Genomic DNA, 25,237 nt, shown 5'->3' on the forward strand with positions numbered 1-25,237 from the left:
CAGAAATACGTAGGAAGTCAGAGCCAGGCTACAAAATTTCCACAAAATGGTTTCTCTTCTCGATCAATTCATTGAATTAGGATAAACCAGGGGTCTCACCTTTTTCCTTTGAGAGCTATTTTCACAAAATGGACATAGGCTGAGAGCTTTTATGTTAGTAGTTGCATACCATGTATTCACATAACTGATCTCCACCCAATTATAATTACTGCACATCAAATATAATAATAATATTCATTATTGAATGCTTAGCTGGAATGTTTTCCCTCTGCACAATCTATTTTTCTAATGCCTCTGTAATGTGATTGGGCTACAAGTTTTCTACAAGAAGACTGTTTGAACAGGCATGACACTAGTTAAAACAATTAATCAGAAATGGACACCAATAATTTAGATACAGAGGACTATATTATAATAATATTCAATATCCATTATTGAATGCTTAACAGTCATGTTATCCTATTTTTAAAAAAAAAAAAAGCAGGTCCATCTGCAGGCATGCAATTGGGCAGTTATCTAAACATATCCCACACCTTCCGCCACCAGTAGTCGACATGTGAATGTGAATATTTTGATGTGGTGAAGCTTTGCACATTTCATCTACCCAAAACAGCTGCCCATTAAAGGAATATTTCAGTATTTTACACTTTAAACCCGTTTTCTGTATTGCCTAGCATGCAAACGACTGTTTGACACCGACATTTCGACGATTGAGCCCGTTTCTGCAATTTGGCAGCTTTAGAATGTTCTCTGCATGGCTTAAACTATTCTGTCCTTAAAACACCCCTAAACATTTCTTTAAAAAAAGGGCTTAAAGTGTAAAATACCGAAATATTCCTTTAACTGCCCAAACTGTGTTGCAACATGGGCACCAAGTGGAGGGACTTGCCAAAAAGGACTGCTAACAGTCCAAAAACAAAAACTAATAGACTGAAATTCACTTAGCTAACTGCCAATTTGCATTGCTAGCTCTGGCATCTAACTAAAAACATCTATGCAAAAGTGGCACATATGGTTATATTCTAGAAGACCTTAACAATAATGAGAGTAAAATGGATGTAATGAAATTACTAGTGCTGTCAAAAATATTGCGTTATTAACGCGTTAATGCAAAACAATTTTAACAGTGTCATTTGTTTTATCGCGAGATTAACGCTCTTCCTGACCTGTGAGAAGTTTTTTCATTAACTGCTGTGGCCACGTTAGAAAAACTACATGACCCAGCTGTGAACCATAAGCAAAACAGTAAGCGTGCCCCACAATGCCATTGTTTAGATGTCCAGCTGAAGACGTTATTTGGGCTGCTAACAAACTAATAAATGGAAAGTTTACATTTGCCAGGGTCAGTTGATAAGAGCAAAGTTATCTGCATGTACTGTCGATGTGAACTTAGTTACCATCGCAGCACGACTAGTTATTATTAGCCGCATTGAGAATTTGCACGAAACTTAGAAGACTAAGGTAGAGCAGGCGTTGGGGCAAACGCAGTTGGGCTAACGGGAGATTAGCCTACTGGACTCGGTAATGAGAACTCTCTCAAGATAACGTTAATTTGAGTGTATTTGTGTGTCTGTGTGCGACATCCCTCTGGCTCTTCTCTCCCCTTCCTACTGCTGCGTTATCTGTCTTGTGCCTGTGTGCGCGCATGCGTTCATGCACGTTCGGTGTGTGTGTGAGTGAGTGTGTGTGCATTCCAGGCTTGTGCAAAATTCAGAATTTCAGAATTTAATTCAATTCAGTGAATTAATTTGAATTTGAATTTGAATTGGCTCCACCCCACAGGATGTTGAATTGAATTTGAATTGGAATTACAGGAAGTGGAATTAAATTCATTGCAATTTAGAGAAATTCATTCTAACCAAATATCAGTGTGAATGTGATTGTTTTAACCCCTTCAGACCCGCTTTTTTTCTGTTGGGCAAAAAATAATAATATTCAGCTAATTCTTACTCCTATCCAATGTAGAAATAAATGTGAAAAAAAAAGAAAAATTATTTCTTTCTATGTCCATTACAGTGGACATCTCGTCTAACCGGGTGTAAAATGACATGAGAATTTAGGGGGAAAACACTATGTTTTTAACATAGTAGTCTTGAAACAAATAATCCCACATGCCTTACACATTTAAAACTGAATGTTTTCATGTGTCTTAATGTTTTTATATGTCGGCACATTTCATTGGAGGAAAAAGTGTCAACGTATAATACCCCACCCACTAGAAATTCTCTGTCACTGGATGCCTATCACTTGTCTTTTATAGATCCTCCTTTCCTTCCTCGATCCTCGTCCTCACTGAATGATGGGGCGGCCACAATGGGATAGAGGACCGAGGATCGAGGAGGGATGTTGAGAGGCACCCACTATGTGTCGACGTGTCTAATTTAAACCCAAAGTGATTCATACTGGCATTATCATTGCTATCAGGAAAAAACGTAAACCTATGCAAGCACATGAAACAGTTTGCTTAAGCTGTCCAATATATGTACTTATTTTTTGTGTGAAATATCTAAAAAATATCTGTACAAAATATATATGGCCTAGACTAATTACAAATTATCACAATACTGAATCAGTGTCTGGTGGTTCAGCTGTTGCATGTCAGTACATTGCGCGCGCGGCCCAAGTTCGCATTTTACCTCTCCATGTCACTTTTGAGTAAGAGCAGGCATACCACACACAACAATAGGTTAGACCCTAAATATATTTAATTGCTTTACATCGAGTGGCCAGGAACACGACATCAGTTTAATAGTTCCACGACATTACTTTTTAGGGTTATTTCCACGTTTCACTAGTCAGAAACAAAAGCATGTGTGATGCATACGGGAAAAGAACCTACGATGTTGTGTTGATAAGCCACCTGCCTTAACCACTATACTAATGAACGGTGTGCTTGACCCGAGGGTTTGTAAATATAATAACAGTAGCCTACCAAAACGCAAACCAACACGCAAATGAACGCAAGGTAACACACATAGCAAGAATGAGCCCAACGGTATTTTAATTCATATTAGCCTACAGTATAGCGCAATCATTGAGTCACGAGAAAACAACAACTTAGTGATTTTTGGTTGGGCGCTTGTGATTTTTGGTCATCTTGCACTGACGACATCACCAACTGGAACTCCCAAGGTACGACACAGGTGCGACTGCCCAGGGGCAGTAGTTCAAACGACCAAACTTTGCGTCCTTGTTTGCGATTGAGAGTTTGAACTACCTTTTCTAGAAACACCAAATTCAAGAACGACGGAGCGAACTCCCAAGATTGCGACGCAAGTTAGCAAACGACGCTTTCTAGAAACGCACCCCAGGATAGCTGTGTGATCAAGTATGTGTGTTTATTTGTGTTTATGTGTGTGTGTGCCTGTGTGTCTGTGCTTGTGTGTGTTTGTGTGTGTGTGTGTATGTGTGTGTGTATGTGTGTGTGTGTGTGTGCACGCGTGCGTGTGCGAGTGAGTGAGTAACTATGTTTGAATTAGGCTACAACAATTCAGAGCTTTTTTAACTATCTCGGGGTAACGTTAATGTGAGTATGTGTTTGTCTGTGTTTGCCTGTGTGCGACATCCCTCTAGCGCTTCTCTCCCCTTCCTACTGTAACTTCTTGTGCCTGCGTGCGTGCGTGTGTGTGAGCGTGCGTTCATGCACATTCGGTGTTTGTGTGTGTGTGAGTGAGTGTGTGTGCATTCGTGTGTGTGAGTGAGTGTGTGAGAGAGAGGGAGAGAGAAGAACTATGTTTGAATTAGGCTTGAATTAGGCTACAACAACTAAGAGTTTTTTATGTTCAAGTATTGAGTGCATAACTGAACATAATTATTTGAAGGTTGACTTTTTTGTATTAAAAACACTTATTTTATTGGTCGGATGAAATATGCTAATTTTTTTTAGATAGGGATTTTTGTTTTTTCATACTTTTTTGCCAAAATCATCAATATTAAAACAATAAAATGCTTGAACTTACTTCAGTTGTGTGTAATGAATCTAAAATATATGAAAGTCTAATGTTTATCAGTACAGATGGTACGGGTTGAGAATGCTCCTTTCTTTCCCGCACATCGGGAGTCCCGATGCTTCGGGACTTTGTAATTAAAACTGCAACCGGAAGGAGGCAACATAGACCGCCCTAATAATATGAAGGTTCGGCTCATGGAAAAACCCGAGGACACCGCGCTGGTGACAAGCGGAGAAAAGAGACATGACGCTCGCAGAGCAACGTTTTGGTCAATGGAGAGGGAGAGAAATGCTCCGCATATCCGTCTCATTTAATCATTAAATTGAAAGTGATGACTGGCGAAATTAATCAAACGACGTTTCAATAAACCATTGTTGAAATGAATGAAAATGGTTTTAGAAAATTGACTATAGGCCTATCAGAAGGAAATAGCCTTCAATTCAACCTGAAATACTCGAAAGGCAACCTTAGATTAATTCATGACTTCATTACGGTTACAAGACCGCATTTCCGTGAATAGGTTACTATTGTCAATGTCAAGGCGAAGACGAAAGAGATGGACAAGATGGACATTTTGGCAACATTTACATGCTAGAAATACTTAGAAATGTGTATAGGCTATTTTAAAACGGAGGCATGTTCATTTTAACCGGCGACGCTGGGTAGCCTACATGTACCCAGCACTTGTTATCACAGATTTGGTCCCCACCACTTTTGACGACTGAAAATAAAATGTATTTAACAGAATACATGCCTATGCTTGTCACTTACTTATAACCGTAGGCTACTTGCATGGAGAAGATCGCGCATTTTCATGTTCATGTTCATGTTGATTCAGAGATAGGCATAGACTACCATAGGCTGCTGGGCGTCAAGCTATATGACAGCATTTTATCATGTGGTGAATTAATAACCAAAAAATATTGTCAGTAAGGATAGGTCATATATTACCAAATGGCGAACCTCGAAAATTATTTAGGATATAGAGCCGTGTCCATTACGCACTACAGTTATTTTTTAGGCTATTGTTTTATTGGAGTGTTTTTGTCTACCATGGAAAACATAGTTGAAACGTTCGCTCTAAACTTATGTATTTCCAATCGGCTTTCACAATCAGCTACAGCGGCGCTGATGATCACCATGAAAACTTGCAATGTCTATACAGGACTGCTTTCACTTCCCCGAGTCGCGAACGCAACATGCACAACAATATACCGATATTTAGCAAACACATGTATTTCCAGCTCTCAAAACCGATGAGGTCCAGATCTCAGTGGCCTCATAGCTGCCTACAGCCATGCATAGTAAGCCAAATAATAGCCTTGCCAAATAAGTCATCAGTCACACACCCCTAATCGCGGGGTTGACCTGTTCCTTTTACACTGAGCCCCGATGAAAACAACCTCCTTGGCGGAGATAATAATTAGGCCTATCAAATTAAAAGCACACTACGACAGGTCAGTGTTTCCCACACATAGACAAATTTGTGGCGGTGCGCCACAGATTCAGCACCGGCCGCCACATATTGCGTTTCGTTATTCTTTTATTTATTTATTTTGAAACGCTATTGAAAAACACGCAGCATTCCTAAAGCTGAATTTCCTTTCCCTGCGCTCCCTCTCTGTCACTCACGTGTCTGTCTCTCATACACACACACACACAGCCCCTCCCCTCCGTGCACACCGCGGCTGTCTGTCTCCATGAAAACCAACGAGATCATCTGGAAGCGTGGTCGGTGGTCGCACTGATGCACCTGACGCTGCTCGGGTAGAAGCATAAAGTTCTCCCGCAACTTTTGTAGACTATGCGTGCAACTTAATTACCAAACAGTAAAAGTAAACTCATTCTCCTTGGCCCGCTCTCATGCGTGCTCAATGGACACCCGCCCTCCACATGCACATTTAATCCAAATAAAACATTCACAATCGTGAACGCATTGACGCACAGAAGACGGCTAGCTAAATTACTGTTATATTCGGTTAGCATCATTAGTAGGCTATGCTGCAGACATTTGATTAAAACTCAAGTTGACTGACCAACAATGTTTTTCAACTCCAAGACTTAAAAGGGCCTGTCCCAAGGAGAAAAAGTATTAGCTTACCTTGAAACTTAAACACATGTGGGGAAACTGAACAGTCCAACCAGTAGAGTATGATAAGCTTAGCCTGCTACTTTGTTTACAATATTTTGAGGCTTCAACCAGACAGCTGAATTTAAGAAGTGGAGTTGTAATATGAATAGTAGGCTATAATCTGCATAAAGTTTGCTGTTATGAATATCAGAAATGTCCGTATATATAATGTAAATACTTACATAACGCGTGTGTGTTTCCAATAGAGACAAGCTTCACATCTTGGTAAAAAAAATAATTTACATTATATGAAAGGAGAGTGATAAAAAGGCGATGCAATGAAAAATATGGGTGCACACTGCAGGTATACTTGTGAGATCACGCAACACAAGAGAGCATTTAGCGATGGGACAGTTGTGAATGAGTGCTTAACACCCTGGAGTCTAAATACCCCCCGAGGGATTTGAAAAACTGTTCCAAACACACATCTCAATCTCTGCTTTTATCATAGAAACACCATTAGAAGCCTTTAATCAACTCGTTTTCAAATACATAGCCTATGTTTTAAGAGAATATGGCAATGATAATGGCACTTTCTAAAAACAATAAATTCTTAGGATTTGTCCTCTCACCTGCAGCAGGCCCATTCAAAAGCCCATCCACCTAATTTGCATTTGAAAGAGCCAATCACTAAAGTGACACATTTAGTCTGGAAAAAGTAGCAGGCTAGCCTACTTTGAGTTTTTTTGACCCTCTAATAAATTGCCTATAGGCCTACTACGCTAATGGAGGAAGGGCTGCCTAACTGTTCCCCCTAAGAGTTAATTCATAAGATAAAATGTTTACTCTATTTAAGTTTAGGATTTGGTAGACAAGACAACCTCGGAAAAGTTATTCAGATAAACAATGTTTTATTGAATTAAAGGAAAGAAAATTTATCGCCAGGGTTTCGGGGCTTGCGAAGGCATTCGTTGATCTTATCGATGCAGTCCTTGCGGCCACTTCTCCCCATCATAGGAAACTTTCTGTTTAGTGTTCAGGGTTTCCCGCAGCGCTTTCCTGCTAAGGCGGCCGCCTTAACAACATAGGGCTGCCGCCTTAACTAGCGTCTTCAATAAATAAATAAATAAATAAATAAATATATTGTATAGTTATATTCGCCGTATTACTCTGTCATGTTTTCTCCCTGTCATTCCAAACCGTAGCCGCTAGTCTCCCTTCTCTGTAGAACGCATAAAAAAAGAAACTTTTTCAAATCGAGTTGGCCTATGCACAGGCGACGCGCTCATTCAGCATGAATATTTGATATATAAGGTGCCACTGCCACGCATATCTCAGAGTGACTGCGAACACAAATAGCCTAAACGTAGCTAGATTTGACGACTCTCACAGGAATGGTTCTCCGTTGAATCTACCAAATGTGTGGGATGAGCGGCATAACACTTTTGAGCGCTTTATCTTTTTTTTTTTTTTTTATCACTCGTCTACTATGAATGCATAGCCCACTGCATCTTGTAATTTGTTAACACGTGTGACGTTTGCCATTTAGCCGACAGCTAACAACAACTTGTGACGGCTATTCATTCACGTGTTGTAAAATACTGAAATTGTCTGAGGTTTACACAGGCTAGTTTAAACTTTAAACTGTAGCCTCTTGTCTCCCATGGCAGTTTCATTCATCCCGACCGGGCGGGACGCACGTTTCCGTTTTGTAGAAATAATTCCTGAATGTTTTCGTTCAGAGCTGAACATGCAACTGTATTTGACAGATGACAGATTTGGGTGCTAGTGACAAAATATTAGCGTTCAATGCGGTAAGATCTCGCTAATTATGTTTTAAAAAGCATTAAAAACGTTCCGGCTCTCTTAGGCTATATGAGCAACAGGCACGCACAATATAGCTTCAATCAAAGAATTGCAGCTTTAGGTTACTAAATCACAATTCACTAACTTTACCATACAGTCGCAATGTTACATTTTCATACAGTTTCATCTTTATTTCATGGTATATTCTAAAATATCCACCATTACAAATATTCTTGTAATTATAATATTGACTGGCTTTAAAATATAACCTATGGTGCTATGCTGAGCAGTGCAAAGGTTTTGAAAGATACAAAAGGCCCTTATTGGAGTTGTAAACTTACACTTTTAAGGTATAATATTGTCTAAATTGTGTTAATGATGTTTAATTGGTTGCTGATACAATTAAATCTGATACAATGAATGTGAAATCCAGGTATATTGCTGTCATTAGTGTCAAAATCCAACATTTTCAACATTAATGAAATGCTGACAGCCTACTAAATTTTTACTTTAGCTGACCTCTTTGTCTTAAAGTAAATCAGAAAAGAAGTTATTTAGACAAGTGTGTGCTAGACTGCTTCTGTAGCCAACAATCCCCTCTCTACCCTTTGGGAATTGAACTGTTATATGATCCTTGGTGATGTAAATTATGAAAACCCCTTTCTTTGGTTGGTCTTGATGCGGCCTTGACTCCTTTAAGACTCGGTCTCGACTCTGACTTGCTTCCTAAAAGACTTGGTCGTTGTCACTCGGTCTCGGCTGCAGTTAAACCAACGGTCTCGACCCCCCCCCCCATCGTTGGGCAGTGGCGGCGATGCGGCGGGGACGCTACGGCAACGCCCCCTTCCCCTGGACAGACACCACCTTAACTAACAAATTTTCTGGGGGAAACCCTGGTGTTGACAACACAAAGGCCTTCACGTTGTGTGGCAGTGCTTGCTTGCCCTTCGATCCATCCCAGTTGGTGGTTTTGCACCAGGCTCTGTAGTGCTCCTTTGGGGTGATGGCTCTGAAGAGCAGGCATCCGTATCTACCAATGTTGCCGCGACTCTGTTGGTGAATCCGAGCATGTTGTTCTGGGCCAACAGCAAGCAAGCAACAAAAGTTCGTGAGATTGTAGCCAGTTGCATTCCTGCTCTGTCTGTCCCTTTCTGCTTCCCCTACAAACTGATCTCCACTACCGAGGGGGGCAAACACACAGTTCCCGGTACTAGGCCATAATTTAGTATAAAGGAGACTGGTAGGTAAGACCACCTTCCTCTGTCTCCCTCCCGATCTGTCCCTGGGTTTCATGCAGTGGCGTAACAAGGCAGGTGCGGGCCCCGGTGCGAAAATTGTGTCCGGGCCCCTGTATGATAATGGCAAAGAGTGGTAGCCCAGGAAGTCTTAACTCTGATACATGCAATACACATTAAGGGTGACTATGCAAAGGACCTGAGGCACCGAAGTAGTTTAGTAGTTACAGATACAATTTCAAATAAAAATCACACGACTACATGATCCATTCTGAAAACATAAAAAAATTATTTTATTAATAGTCTGCAGGCCAGTGTAATCTAATATTAGCCTACTGCATTAACATCAACTCGCAGGGAATTATGGGAACACCCAATGCGCTGAAACTTTTTCAACCCTCTGCTGAAACTGTTAGCGTAGATTGCTTGCTTATAAACTCGCACTGCGCAGAAACGAAACTTAATTTAGCCTTATTTAACCGTGCAGAAACCAAATAAAATCATTAATATGCATACAATCCCCAATATGCATGAATTAGGCCGTGAGACCTTTGGTTGTGCAAAATCGTCAACGATGTTCCCAATATTTAATGTATCTCTCGTATTTTCAATGGACAGGATAGCTAACCCACTGAGCCTCTAGTTCCCCATGCTGCTCCTCAGGTAAGTCTTAATAAGTTTGAGTTTGGAAAAAGATCGCTCAGCTGTTGTCACAGTCACACGCAATGTCAGAAACATGAGAGCAATAATTGCAATAGCAATAAACTAATTATTAGCTACACACTTCCCCGAATGTGGATGTTACACTGTCGTAAATAATCTACCACCAGCATTTTGGCAAGTTGAAAAATAGATGTTAGTAGTAGGCCACCCTTCCCCTTGTTCTTTACGCTCCTGCCGCTTCTTGCAGCCGATGACTGAACGATGACTGAAATGTGCAGCCGCACTATCCATTCAAAAAATCGCAACAAATCGCTAAGCCTACTGTAGCAACCAGATATCCTTGCTGTATCTCAGTAGAGAGAAAGATAAGCTGGCGAAACAGTATGACGACAAGGAAAGATGGTAAATTTGATTTAGCCGTTTCTATTTGATAGTTTGATTCTTAATGGTGAAGTTCTAAAAGAAAAAAAAAGGCAGGACGGGGGTAGCGACGGGCCCCGGGAGGTCACGGGCCCTGGTGCGACTGCACCGGCTGCACCTACTATAGTTACGCCACTGGTTTCATGCAGGAGTCTATCGCAAGGTATGTCAAGATTCCACTGAATAGTTTAAGATATTTATGCACATGATGTTTAATTGGGTCTAAACCAATAAAAATCTGTCATTTCACCATTTGAAAAATTATGTGTTACTGATTGGATACTGATGATCCAATCAGAATGCAGTTTTGACCTGTAACTTGATCTGAGAGCACTTCAGACATCAGATAAGACAAGCATGGCACTGAAGCTTGACAGGAGGAGGGGTAAGCGTGTTTTAACCCTCATAATTATGAATTGATGTGTATGCTAGCCTAATCATTTTGGACTCATTATACTTTTAACCATGTTAAGTGATGATATATGAAGTAAATTTGAAAATATTTCATAACAGTGTAGTACAGGATTTTTAAAAAGTTGAATGTCCATTGCAATGGCCATCAGGTACTCGGAGATGTTAGCCAACACCTAGTTACCTAGTTGTTTTCGTATGGGTAATTTTCTGTCAAGGATTCCTGGGACACTGAAAGACCAGGGTGCACTAAACTTGGTGGGCATGTAGGCCCACAAGGATAGCATGGAACCATAGTTTTTTGTTTTGATGCGTGACCCCCCTGCCGGACTGGACCCCCCAAAAGGAGGGTAGGGCGGACATGGTTTTCTGCGAATATCTTGAGCCCCGTAGGATGTAGGAGGACCATATTTTTTTACATTTTGGTCTTAAGAGGTCATGTCAAACCATCCCATAACCACTCATTTCATGTATAGGGCAACCTAATTAAAAATGATGAAGCAAAATTGAGATGTTGAATCTGAATGCATGCCAAGGTTCATGGAACTCCGTTCATGGGGGGCCATATAATAAATGAATTTATGTGTACATTTAGTGACTGTACACCAACTGGCCTGTATATGGCCAGACACAGTTTTCTGTGAATATCTCCAAAGCCATAGGGCCTAGGGGCCATGACAACCCATCCCATAACAACTAATTTCATGTATAGCGCCACCTAGTCAAAATTGAGAAAGTAAAGCGAGGCATTGTAATCGCAGGTATCTTTGGTTGACAGGTTCCAAACAGCATGACATTTTAAGTGTAGGATCATTATGAGACCCTCTGAATGTATGCCAAGTTTGGTGCAATTTGGTTCACGGGGGACCATGTAGTGTGCATGTAGCGACTGTACATTACACACACACGCATACACACACACATATAAAGATACATGCACACACATGTAGGCACACACACACACACACACACACACACACACACACACACAGATACAGAACCACACATAAACACACACACACACACACACACACACACACACACACACACACACACACACACACACACACACAGGCACACAGGCACACACACACACACACACACACACACACACACACACACACACACACATACTTGATCACACAGCTATCCTGATTGTTTCCTAAGAAACTACAGAGTCTCAGCTTTCCAAAGGGGTCATTTGATGGGCCAACGTATGTAGGAGCAATGCCCTCCTAAGTAGATGATGTGCAATGCCGGGCAAAAAATGGGGCATATGCATAAGAGTTTAAACACAATCATACATTATTTTACTTAATGTGCATGTTTTGACCTGCTCTCAGACATATAAAAACATTTAGACACATGAAAACATTCAGTTCTAAATGCATAAGTCATGTGGGAGTATTTGTTTCAAGACTACTATGTTAAAAACATAGTGTTTTCCCCCTAAGTTCTCACGTCATTTTACACCCGTTTAGTCGAGATGTCCACTGTAATGGACATTAAAAAAATCTTAGAAAGAAATAATTTTAAAATTTTTTTTTTTCACATTTATTTCTACATTGGATAGGAGTAAGAATCAGCTGAATATTATTTTTTTTGCCCAACAGAAAAAATGCGGGTCTGAAGGGGTTAAGCATTAACGCTTTCCCCTTTCCACCTGTAGCCTACTCGGGCTTTGCCATATGGAACCCGACCGGCATGTAGCCCTAGTTGTCTCTCCTCTGCAGGTATGCATGTTCAAAATATTTATCTCCCATAACTAGTTACACGGAGTCTTGTTTGATGTCATTGTCTATGTATACTTGCAGCTTACGACCACGGCCCAGTGTGTTCGCGTAGTGTCCTTCACGGCTTAGATCAATGGCCACGAGTGTTGGTATGTATGAAACCTGAATGCTGTTTCAGCTTTGTTGTACATACGATAGATCTGAAGATTTACTATTTCCATTACAGGTGGCATGGCTTGGCCCCGCTTGTCTGTTTAGTGTGGTCACGCTGCTGTCTTGTCCATAGCGTTAGTAGGCCTAGGCTAATTTCTTGTGTTTACGCTACCGCTCCTCCGCGTTGCGGTAGGTTTTTCTGGGTTTGTGGTGCTTGCGTGTGCTTGCTTGGGATTTCCCTGGCGTGTCTGTCTGGTTTAGGTTGCTTGTGTGCTTTCTTTCAGCTTGTGTGTTTGTGTGTGCTCGTTTGTTTTGTTTGCCGTGTGAAGCTTTATTTTCATTGAATGTTGCATGTGTAGCAGGACTAGGTCCATGCCCCTTTTAATTAACTTGGCAGTGCCCTTCTGAGTGGCTCTGGGCAATTGGAGGTGAGCCAATCAGTACGTGGGAGCGGCTTTTTAAAGTTTTAGCTTTTGTTTTGAAGGCTGACATCCTAGCTACATTGTTAGCCAGACTCCAGCCTTCACCGTTCCCCGTATGGGCTTCTCCTCTGGCCGGTTCCGTGTGTCCGCCGACTTCTCGGTAGGTGATTGGTATTGTGTTCGTAGTTGGCTACGTTTGTATCGTTCGGTGGGCTAACTCAAACATTGGGGTTTTAGGAGTGCAGCTAGTCGCTGAGCACGGGCCTTATGACTGACCACATCTGAGCGGTAGGTCACGTTAACTGTTTTTAAACTAATATGTAAACTTGCGTGGGTTTAATTGTATGTTCTTTGTGTAGCAGATGTCGGGCGTAACAGGGAACGGCAACATCAAGGCGTCTTGGTCCCAGTTCCGACGAACGCTGCTGTTTTGTTTAGTTCTGTTTTGTGTTTGTGTTTGTTCCATTCCGTTTGTGAGTCGGCTGTGTTTAGCCACCACGAAGTCAGCCCTCATTGATTAACTGAAGTGACGACAGGTGTGCTGCTGTTTGCTCACGAGTGACTACGAATTCAGTTCGGTTATGGAGGCTAATTCCTTAGCTTGTTGCACTGCGTGTCATGATTTGTCACCATAAGCCTGCGTGAGTGATTGTGATGATTACACTGTTTGCTGTGACAACTGAGTGCTGTGCATTGTAGTGCTGTGTATTCACGAGTGTCTCATTCCCTGAATAGCCACCATACTGACTTTAGCGAACTCACTCTGGAGAGTACTACTGCTGTTTAGCGAATTCACACTGGAGAATAATACTGGCTTGAGCGAACCCACACTGGAGAGAACTCACTCCCTATGTTCTTAATTGTAATAAAGAGTTTATTTTTGGACACATGCCTCTCTGGTTTTCCGTGACCCCGAACCTGTGTTGCCTGGTAAATTGTGATGCCTTAATCCAGTTTCTAAGAATTTATATTCTGAGGGGAAGGGCCTCAGATGGCGTAGTCGACATGTGTCAATTTAGCAAACCATCCACTTTGCCACACATGCATGTATCGCTGCTAGGGTGTTTACCCATGTAATATCATCAGCTCTCTTCATCCCTTATGTATGTTATGCATGTGTGTTTTCTGCTGTTTCTTTTGATCAGTTTATGTTTTGGCAGGTCTGTGGTTTATCTTTGCCGGGGGTAGCTAGTCACCTGGTGGCGGGCTTTTTGAATCTCACCTTGGAGTGTAGAACTATGAGTGTATTAAGGAGTGCTGGTGGTGGCTTGCTGTGACAGTGGTGTGACACTTTTCTGCAGTGAGAGTGCACGTGTGGTGTGGACACCCCCTTCAGATAGCCTGCTGCCCCCTCCAGGTAAGCCCTACCTGCCGGTATAATTTTCTGTTTTCATTTAGTGCTGCATTCCCAGTCAATGTCTTAAGATTAATTGTTAGCCTTCAACTGCAGTACAGTACAGCAAGAAAATAATAATAATAATAAAATATATTTATTTATCTTTCTAACCCATGCCAATTCTTTTCAGTACAAACATCACATCACACTCCCTCTCCCCTCCCATAACCAGTCTTTTTCAATAAAGAAACGTTTGATTGTACTGGAATTCACGTCTCTGCCTGTTGTATTTGGACCTGTGCAATTTAAGGTGTAATTTGTATACTTGATATTGGTCTGGGGTCCCTGGACACTAGATCCAGGGTGGCGTAGTCGACAACCATCCATTGGTCCAGTCACAAAATAAACACCTAAAAGTGCAAATCGGACTTTGTTGTTGTTGTAGGGTGGTAGAATACATGCTAAGGTGGCAAACTAGCACAGAATCTCGAAATTGACCGGAGGTCACAAAAACAGTGTTTTCACCTGCCGTGTCTCGCCTTAAACGTACACTATGTAGTTTTTGCTCCCATCTAGTGGTTAAATTTAATTTTGCATGCAAGCTCTAGCGCCACACGTTTTCAAATGTGCGTTGCAAGATGGCTAGAACTACGGGAAGTTGAATGGGTCGAGATTCATTCAAGATGTCTTCTACCACTTCATCGAGTTTTCTTTCCAGTGATGATGTAAGCTATTCTAAAGTTCTTTGAATAATTTGTATGATCATGTATGAGTAATTACTCCTCGAGCAACATAGTGAATTACGTTGTCATGCTTATATTGTTTTTACATTAGCTTACTATCGTAATATTAGCATAGCAGCAGCTAACAACTTGACATGACGGTATAGGCGAATGCTTGTATTGCTCTAAAGGCATGAACTATGTCACTAAGTGCAATGCTTGTCTGTAGGTTAAGTATGACCGTCTTCACGCTGCTTCTCTGTGTAACGCGAAATGCAAAAACGCATTTTTCCCTAGCGGTAGTGTTTTATGTCCCTCTCGGCAGTTCATATTTTTCTATACACCGGAAAGACATGGAAGACTTCCTGTGAACGTCCCTTTCAATGTAAATGCCGGGAAGTGATTCTTCGGCCAGTAGGACAAGTCAGATCATTGGCATATGTTATTTTACACCAAAGAGGATCTATTTATGAATGAAGACGTTGACTTGAGGTACTAAAACACTTAAAATCCTACATAATGTACCTTTAAGAATTTCGTCGATAAAATGCATTTGTAATCGATTAAACTATTGTAGGTTGCTTTGTGTAGTGTGAGTCTTGAAACAAATAAATTATTTTCACTGCATGGCAACAATTAAACATTTTACCAGCCGGGGGAAGTGTTTGACGCCATTCCTGCATGTGTCCGTTTTGATTTCAGTAGTAGGCTAATCATGAAGAGGTCACGGTGAAGTGTGGCGTGGGACCATTTCAATTTTTTAAGCGACTTAGTTCGCTGCAAACACTAGCCTACAATAACGTGTATGGTTGTGGTTATGCTATTGCTAACAGACGCCTTTATCCAAAGTAGCTTACAACACGGGCATAACTCACTTGATTAAGCGGTGCATCCTGTAACGTTATTTACCAATGAATCTCACTGCGAAGAAAAGATGCAGCTGTTAGTGAGATTCTACCAGTCTGGTGATCGTATGTCGTGACGGAATATGATATGCTGGTCTCAATAAATGTGTAAGGGCAGCATATCATCTCAATGAACTTGTAGATCCATTGAGTAATTTTCTGAGCTCGTTGTGCATCGCATGTCCTCCATGCTAAATTCGAGTTGACGCTAGGTTGAAACTGAGCACAATCAAAACGGAAACTCACATTTAACTGAGAATGGCTTCAAGTATTGCCCCTGCCTGGTAAAATGTTTAATTGTTGCCACACAGTGAAATTAATTTCATTGCTTCAAGACTCACACTACGCAACAAACACGTTGTGGTTTTGTATTTTCATTGCATTTTAAATGTAATAAATAATTAATTTTGATATGAAAATATTAATGATTAATCGATAGTTGATCGTTAATTCTCCCGACGATCGACTAAGAAAATTTAATCGAATGCCCATCCCTACACGAAATCGCCATGATTGATTGGCTGCAGCAGGGCTGCACTCCCTTCCAAATTTCAGAACGTCCTGCCCATTTTGAAAGCCTTTTTCAGAAATGTGAAGTGGGTGAAGTTATGGGGTGAAGTGACTCTTTAATGCCTTGCAAAATGCTATACTGTTTCACCTGAGGGGGGCGCTAAATTATTATTTTTTTTTTTTAATTGAAAATTATTATTCTGGCGTTCTCAAAACACCTGTAACTACATGCATGTATTCTGTGAATGGCAAAATCAAGACAGTTTAAGCGATGTAAACGGAAACATTGTAATAGGAAATTATCACTACACAAGACGGCAAAGGTGGAATAAATATACAGGTGATGAATACAAACGGGAGATAAGTGGGATAACGGCCTTCGAGGTCGCCTCGCACGTCGCCAGAGTTCTAGACCTCCACCTGGCCATTATTTCCATCGAACCAGTCACCTCGTCGGCCGTTATCCCTTACATAATTAGCATGTTCGCCGTAGCCGTTGTAATGATGATAATCATAAGGCTAATTTTGTTTCCCTTTTATAGTGTCATATTATCAAATTGTGAATGAATAGTGGCGAAGGTCCTGACTGTTGTCTGTTTTGTTGTCAGGTACACTTTTAATTCCATGTTCGTTATATTCACGCCCAGTCTGTTATGTACATTTTCAGGTCTCATATTAGCAAATTGTGAACGGCTAGTGGCAAAGGTCCTGACTGATGTCTGTCTTGTTGTCAGGGGCAACAAATAAATGGTTGCAGATAGCTAACTACTGTGCAACACGACTCAGCATTTATTCCAACAACAGCACAGAGTTTACCATGTTACATAACAACAGCAGAGTTTACCATGTTACATAACCCGCTAATATCCGCCAATTCCCATTACCCGAAAACATGAGAACAACAGTATAGCCTTTAGTGTCACTGTCACTTAGTTGTATTTTATTTCAAGATTACATTTCAGTATGCGATATGCAGCAGGGTTTCCCGCAGCGCTTTCCTGCTAAGGCGGCCGCCTTAACAACATAGGGCTGCCGCCTTAACTAGCGTCTTCAATAAATAAATAAATAAATAAATAAATATATTGTATAGTTATATTCGCCGTATTACTCTGTCATGTTTTCTCCCTGTCATTCCAAACCGTAGCCGCTAGTCTCCCTTCTCTGTAGAACGCATAAAAAAAGAAACTTTTTCAAATCGAGTTGGCCTATGCACAGGCGACGCGCTCATTCAGCATGAATATTTGATATATAAGGTGCCACTGCCACGCATATCTCAGAGTGACTGCGAACACAAATAGCCTAAACGTAGCTAGATTTGACGACTCTCACAGGAATGGTTCTCCGTTGAATCTACCAAATGTGTGGGATGAGCGGCATAACACTTTTGAGCGCTTTATCTTTTTTTTTTTTTTTTATCACTCGTCTACTATGAATGCATAGCCCACTGCATCTTGTAATTTGTTAACACGTGTGACGTTTGCCATTTAGCCGACAGCTAACAACAACTTGTGACGGCTATTCATTCACGTGTTGTAAAATACTGAAATTGTCTGAGGTTTACACAGGCTAGTTTAAACTTTAAACTGTAGCCTCTTGTCTCCCATGGCAGTTTCATTCATCCCGACCGGGCGGGACGCACGTTTCCGTTTTGTAGAAATAATTCCTGAATGTTTTCGTTCAGAGCTGAACATGCAACTGTATTTGACAGATGACAGATTTGGGTGCTAGTGACAAAATATTAGCGTTCAATGCGGTAAGATCTCGCTAATTATGTTTTAAAAAGCATTAAAAACGTTCCGGCTCTCTTAGGCTATATGAGCAACAGGCACGCACAATATAGCTTCAATCAAAGAATTGCAGCTTTAGGTTACTAAATCACAATTCACTAACTTTACCATACAGTCGCAATGTTACATTTTCATACAGTTTCATCTTTATTTCATGGTATATTCTAAAATATCCACCATTACAAATATTCTTGTAATTATAATATTGACTGGCTTTAAAATATAACCTATGGTGCTATGCTGAGCAGTGCAAAGGTTTTGAAAGATACAAAAGGCCCTTATTGGAGTTGTAAACTTACACTTTTAAGGTATAATATTGTCTAAATTGTGTTAATGATGTTTAATTGGTTGCTGATACAATTAAATCTGATACAATGAATGTGAAATCCAGGTATATTGCTGTCATTAGTGTCAAAATCCAACATTTTCAACATTAATGAAATGCTGACAGCCTACTAAATTTTTACTTTAGCTGACCTCTTTGTCTTAAAGTAAATCAGAAAAGAAGTTATTTAGACAAGTGTGTGCTAGACTGCTTCTGTAGCCAACAATCCCCTCTCTACCCTTTGGGAATTGAACTGTTATATGATCCTTGGTGATGTAAATTATGAAAACCCCTTTCTTTGGTTGGTCTTGATGCGGCCTTGACTCCTTTAAGACTCGGTCTCGACTCTGACTTGCTTCCTAAAAGACTTGGTCGTTGTCACTCGGTCTCGGCTGCAGTTAAACCAACGGTCTCGACCCCCCCCCCCATCGTTGGGCAGTGGCGGCGATGCGGCGGGGACGCTACGGCAACGCCCCCTTCCCCTGGACAGACACCACCTTAACTAACAAATTTTCTGGGGGAAACCCTGTGCAGCATGCGTGTATGCAACATCTTTAAGAATATGTTGACTGGGGCTGTTGCATTCTGGGAACAAGCTTCTGAGTGAAGCTAGATCAACTAAGATTAATAAACACACAGTATAGCTTACTTTACTTTATTCTGTAATTGCCTAACTAGTTGAAATAGGAATTATCAGTAGTGTAAGTGCACTACACTAAGTAAGCATTAGTTAGGCCAACTTCAATATATGTGTTGTGTTTAATAAACACACATACTTTACTTATAATTACCTAGTTAGGTAAAATACTTTAAGTGCACTACAATAAGTAAGCATTTGTTATTTTCCTATTCCAGATTAGTCTGTAATTTCAAGGCAATCGGTTTGCATGTTTTCTTTTTTCTTTCTGTTTTTCCCAAGTAGGCCTAATGTTTACCAAATAGATTTTACAGTGTAGGAAAAATTTAAATATGCCGTCTTAATGTACCGAAGATGACAGTAGCCTTCCAACTCGAAGACAGAGGGCAAAGTGTGAGGAGCAATATCTGCTTAACTTCTAACTAAGACTTTAATAGGTGCAATAATTCGAAACTGCCCTTGCAAGATACCATATCTCCTTATATTGGCAAAGATGGAAACTTTTTTAATAGACAAACCGAGTTTAAATCAGCATAATGTTCAGATTGACATTTTAATTGCATCATATGCTGCTAGGTAAATCAGCAGTTGCAGGGTTCTTAGCAATTCTCTTCTTTCAACGTTCTGTCACGTAGGCTTCAGCTAAGGTCCACAGAAAAACCACAAACATGACCATGAGCACGTCGTTATTCTCTGAGGCGAGAACACAGAAAAGGATCTTGCACACAATCTCACGTAGTCTATAGCCTACTCTGAGTTTTCTTCTGCCAGGAATGACCAGGATAAATGCCTTAAAGATAGTGAGAATTAAACTTAAAATAGTCTAGGGTTAAGTGTGGTGTGAGTCGGGTGTCGGATGGCATTTCACTTTGTTACAGAAAGTGAAACCAAATTACAGCATCAGCTCATGGGGTGCAGCCTAGGCCTACAACGTGGACGCTATCTTTTTTTGGACATGGACATGCTAAAATGTCGCCTAGATTATATGATCAGCAGTAGACCTAGGTTACGACACGACCATATCTAGCCTAATTGACCAACAAACAAACAGCAACAGCAACACAAATCAGCACGCTGGCGGTTTTCAAAACTAAACTGAATGTCTCCAAGACATTGCCTACAAATAACCTATAGACTATGGTTGGATTTCAGGTCTCATACTAGCAAATTGGGAACGGATAGTGGCAAAGGTCCTGACTGATGTCTGTCTTGTTGTCAGGGGCAACAAATAAATGGTTGCAGATAGCTAACTACTGTGCAACACGACTCAGCATTTATTCCAACAACAGCACAGAGTTTACCATGTTACATAACAACAGCAGAGTTTACCATGTTACATAACCCGGTAATAAAAAAATTCAAGATGGTGTTATGGCTGCAGTTATTTAAATGTTATTTTTAAAATATTGGTCTATTACAACAACTAGCGTTGTTTTTTGTGCTATTATTTCATGATTTTATAATCCTTGTCTTATTCCTAAGTATCAGATGTTTATGTATCATACTTTTAAAAAAAAAATGTTCCATTTACTTGCTGGGTGATGAACAAATAAAATATTTCCTGTATTTCATCAATAAATTGATGTTGCCACTATTTAATGCCACTAGATGTCACTATTTAGTGATATCAGCAATGTGTTGTTATAGTAGACCAACATTTCAAAAATAACATTTCAATAACCATAGTCAGAATACCATCTTGAAATTTCACAGTCTGAAAGCCCATTCCATACTCTTTCTGGAGATGTGTTCAATTCATTGGTATAGCTTGCCATACCTCTGTAATGGGGAGATACAATATCATCCAAATTTATTATTTTTCAGTTTTGTGTTACAACACTTCCAACAAAAAAAACAAATAAGCAATATTAGACACCTCTTAATTACTTTTTCAAAAACAGCTTAAACACTTTTGTAGAGAGACATAACCATTTGCCAAACATTTTGTTTATAAATTGTGCAATGGGGCACCCAATGTGGGGATGTGAAAAAAATCTGCAATTTTTCTTCTGATTTTACAAGATTGAAACACAGTCAGTGTCAACACATACGGCTTACGAATGAATATGTGGAATCCAGTGGCGTAGCGTAGTTGCGCAAGGCCCCGGTGCAAGTCTGGCGCTGGACCCCCCCCCCCCCGCGCCCCCGCTCCCCCGCTCCCCCGCTATCTCGACCCATCCTTGTATATCTCAAGACACACACCGACCGACCACAGAGGGAAAGAACGCACACACGGTCATTATTACATGGACAGCGACTATTTGCGTAACTTGCACACAGCCTAGCCTACGATCAAAAACAGAACGCATACAAATTCATTCAACTGAACACACCACGTTCCCTTGCAGCACAACAATGGCCTCATGAAAGAATACACTGAGGACGGCTTGACGCCGAAACGCGTTTGTTTTATAGGCATGGTGCTACAATAAAGTATAAGATAACTAACTAGTGAGTGTGGTTCTTTTGCACATTGGAATACGATATTTAACTCGCACCCGAAGAAGAAGGAGATATCTTGGAGTTTGAGCGCGCCTCTCTCTGCAAACTCATCAAAGAACAAACAGACACATAAATTATGGCACAGCGGCCATTTAAGTAACCTGTACGCCGATCAGTTGCCGTATAAAAAAACACTTGCACTCACCCGTCAGAAGTGTACTTTGCGTGCCTTCTGCTCAGCAAACTCGTTAACTATCGTGGTGAAATCCAATTTCCTCGCCCTGTCATTTTCGATGGAGAGTATGGCCAATCCACTCAATCGCTCCTGACCCATGGCACTCCTCAGATAGGTCTTTATTAATTTGCTGACTTTCCACGACTTTAGTAAGAGTAGTAGCCTATACATGTTTACATTTGCTAGCATGTGCAGCAGCCTATGATCAGAGATGACGTAAAGATGTTATGACTGGACAAACAGATTTCCCAGCAGGCCATGTGACAACATCTTGTAAGTTGACGATAAAATAATCAATAATGGTGTTAGTTTTATTGATTAATTTTGATTCTAACATTGAAATATCATTCGTAAATTCAAAATGATATGAAAAGTAGGAGAAAATACAAGAATTGGGGAATGGATAGGTGCCACCATGAGACCAAGTTGTAGGAGATAGTGAAGCAGTTAAATAGCAATCGGTTACTTTCAATGAGTAATTCAGAAGAACCGGCGTCATTAAGACAATAGTTATCTTTATGTCGCTAAGCTGGGAGGCGATGGACAAATTCCGATTCGGAAAGGGCCCTACGAAGCTCAGGGGCCCCGGTGCGTTGCACCGGATGCACCGTCGCACGCTACGCCCCTGGTGGAATCTATACGTAGCAATCGTTATTCACAGAACATTTGAAGTCTTTAGCTGGAAACCTTTTTGAGATAATGACATCTGAACTTTGCTGCAGATTTAGATGAGGGCGCCAATGTGCCAAAAACCAGAAAGGGGGTACTATGTTCAAAAAAAAAATTCTCTGGAAGTATTAGGTATACCAATCTACTATTTTGGCTAAGTTAGTTGAAATGGTTTCTCTTTAGATGGTAAACGTTTGAAGCAAATCTGAGATGGTCAAGCAGAATTTTTCTCTAAAATCCATTGAATTGAGGTGGAATGACCCATTTGTTATTTTCCTATTCCAGATTAGTCTGTAATTTCAAGGCAATCGGTTTGCATGTTTTCTTTTTTCTTTCTTTTTTTCCCAAGTAGGCCTATTGTTTACCAATTAGATTTTACAGTGTAGGAAAAATGAAAGCATGCCGTCTTAATGTACCGAAGATGACAGTAGCCTTCCCACTCGAAGACAGAGGGCAAAGTGTGAGGAGCAATGTCTGCTTAAATTCTAACAAAGAGTTTAATAGGTGCAATAATTCAAAACTTCCCTTGCAAGATACCATATCTCCTTATATTGGCAAAGATGGAAACTTTTTAATAGACAAACCCAGTTTAAATCAGCATAATGTTCAGATTGACATTTTAATTGCATCATATGTTGCTAGGTAAATCAGCAGTTGCAGGGTTCTTAGCAATTCTCTTCTTTCAACGTTCTTTGTCACGTAGGCTTCAGCTTTCAGGTCCACAGAAAAACCACAAACATGACCATGAGCACGTCGTTATTCTCTGAGGCGAGAGCACAGAAAAGGATCTGCACACAATCTCACGTATAGCTTACTCTGAGTTTTCTTCTGCCAGGAATGACCAAGATAAATGCCTTAAAGGTAATGAGAATTAAACTTAAAATAGTCTAGGGTTAATTAAGCACTGCTAGGACTTGATGCAGCTGCCGTGCATCCCCCACGCATCTGGTGCGAGTCGGGTGTCGGATGGCGTTTCACTTCGTCACAGAAAGTGAAACCAAATTACAGCATCAGCTCATGGGGTGCAGCCTAGGCCTACAACGTGGACGCTATCTTTTTTTGGACATGGACATGCTAAAATGTCGCCGAAATGATACGATCAGCAGTAGACCTAGGTTACGACACGACTATATAGCAACAAATAAAGAGCAACAGCAACACAAATCAGCACGCTGGCGGTTTTCAAAACTAAATTGAATGTCTCTAAGACATTGCCTACAAATAACCTTTAGACTATGGTTGGATCTAGCCTTCTCTTAGTGAATATCGGCACTTTTGTCCATGACAAACAATAGGTCTATCTTACAGATAACAACAAGCAGGCCTTCAACATCAACACAAAGAGGATGTAAGATAGGAGTATCTAAATTATATTTTCGGCTGTTTAGCCCAACAATATAGTGTCCATGTCCATGTGTGCTGTAAAACAAACTCACAAACAAACAAAAACATGGTTCGCTACTCACCTCCTCGAACGTCTTTGAATTGAACAGTCAAACACGCCAAGAACAGGAGAGGCTACAGAAACCCAACATTCCATCCGGTACCTACGCGAAGTTAACAGTCTAAAGCTCGTTTCCGCTGTGTTGAGGATGATATAGGCTAGCCAGGGACGTTTTGAAGTTTTCAGTTCCTCTGCTGCATTTGCGACGCGAGCGCCACGCCCATCGTTCCTCCTTTCAGTTTCCCGCAGTTCAGCATCTCCGCCTTAGCCCACGCTCTAATATCAATCACATCCTCGCAGACTTTATAATTCAATTCAATTCAATTCAAAAAACTTTATTTATCCCCGAGGGGCAATTTCTCCATGCAGGCATAGCGACACATAAGACGCACAACATACAAGACAAACAAGACAAGACACGGGTAGAACAGGACAGACAAGGGTGTGTGTGTGTGTGGGTCCAGTCCCATAGTCCCAGGATAGAGAGGAGGAGGAGGAGATCCATCTCTCGAATGACGGCTGTAGAGCACCAGCGGTTGTTGACATACAGACAGACTCGTCCTCCGTGTGCCTTTCCAGCGCTGCATCCGTCTCCATCCAGCCCCAACGAAGCGCTGAAGCCTCGCCTCCCTCGTCCTCCGCGACCGTCAGCCCGAGATAGCTTCGCCGGAATCGGCTACTCCACAGGCCTATCCATGAACATGCCCGCAAACAATCGTGCAGGTTTCTCCGATTTTGTAGAAATTCTCCTGTGTATCTGACAGGTCGGTTGTCATCTGGAAGACTGCCTCCACTTGTCCATTCAGGAAATCTGGCGGATGGAATCAAAAGTAGGCTAGCCTTTAGAAGTTGCGGTAGCTTGATGGAATCCAACGAAAACAAAGTGGCGTCCTTTCACGTTCCGTTACTATGCAACTCCAAAAAGTTTGCCGTGTCCCACTGAGATCAAGAGCAGCAGTATATCTTATATCGGTATGACCCAAAAACGAAGAGGAAGATGATGCAGGAACATAAAAACGTTAAAAACACCGACAATACAAACAATATAACAAAAAACACTATGCCAGCACCAGCCGGTCGCCACAAGAGCAGCGCCACGGCGTCGCCTAGCAACCCTAAAGGACACCCTTGTCCACCGTTTTGTTCTCCTTACTTCCTTTTATTCTATATTTCAACCAGAGAATGCTATCATTTTGTCCGTGTCAAATTATGCCCATTTCACTTTCACAGAACTACCAGCAAAGATAATTTAGTTAGGCTACCAAGATGTACACTGTAAAGGGATTTGCCCATGGAACAAAATTACAGGTGACAAATGACACCTAAATAGGTGTGTCCATTACATCAAACATTAAGCAATA

At 41.0% G+C, this 25,237-nt stretch overlaps 1 protein-coding gene across 2 annotated transcripts in view; it reads right to left on the minus strand.

The window, feature by feature from the left end:
• The window catches only part of LOC134065829 (erythroid membrane-associated protein-like), a 65,377-nt gene extending 41,388 nt beyond the window's left edge, over positions 1-23,989 (minus strand). For both annotated transcript variants that reach the window (XM_062521037.1, XM_062520954.1), the window contains exon 1: positions 23,899-23,989. The gene's annotated coding sequence lies outside the window, so the exon portion shown is untranslated. The remainder of the gene's footprint in view (positions 1-23,898) is intronic.
• Positions 23,990-25,237: the final 1,248 nt, after the last annotated feature.

Source organism: Sardina pilchardus, chromosome 1 (genome assembly GCF_963854185.1).
Source record: "Sardina pilchardus chromosome 1, fSarPil1.1, whole genome shotgun sequence".
In the NCBI taxonomy this organism is placed as follows: Eukaryota; Metazoa; Chordata; class Actinopteri; order Clupeiformes; family Clupeidae; genus Sardina; species Sardina pilchardus.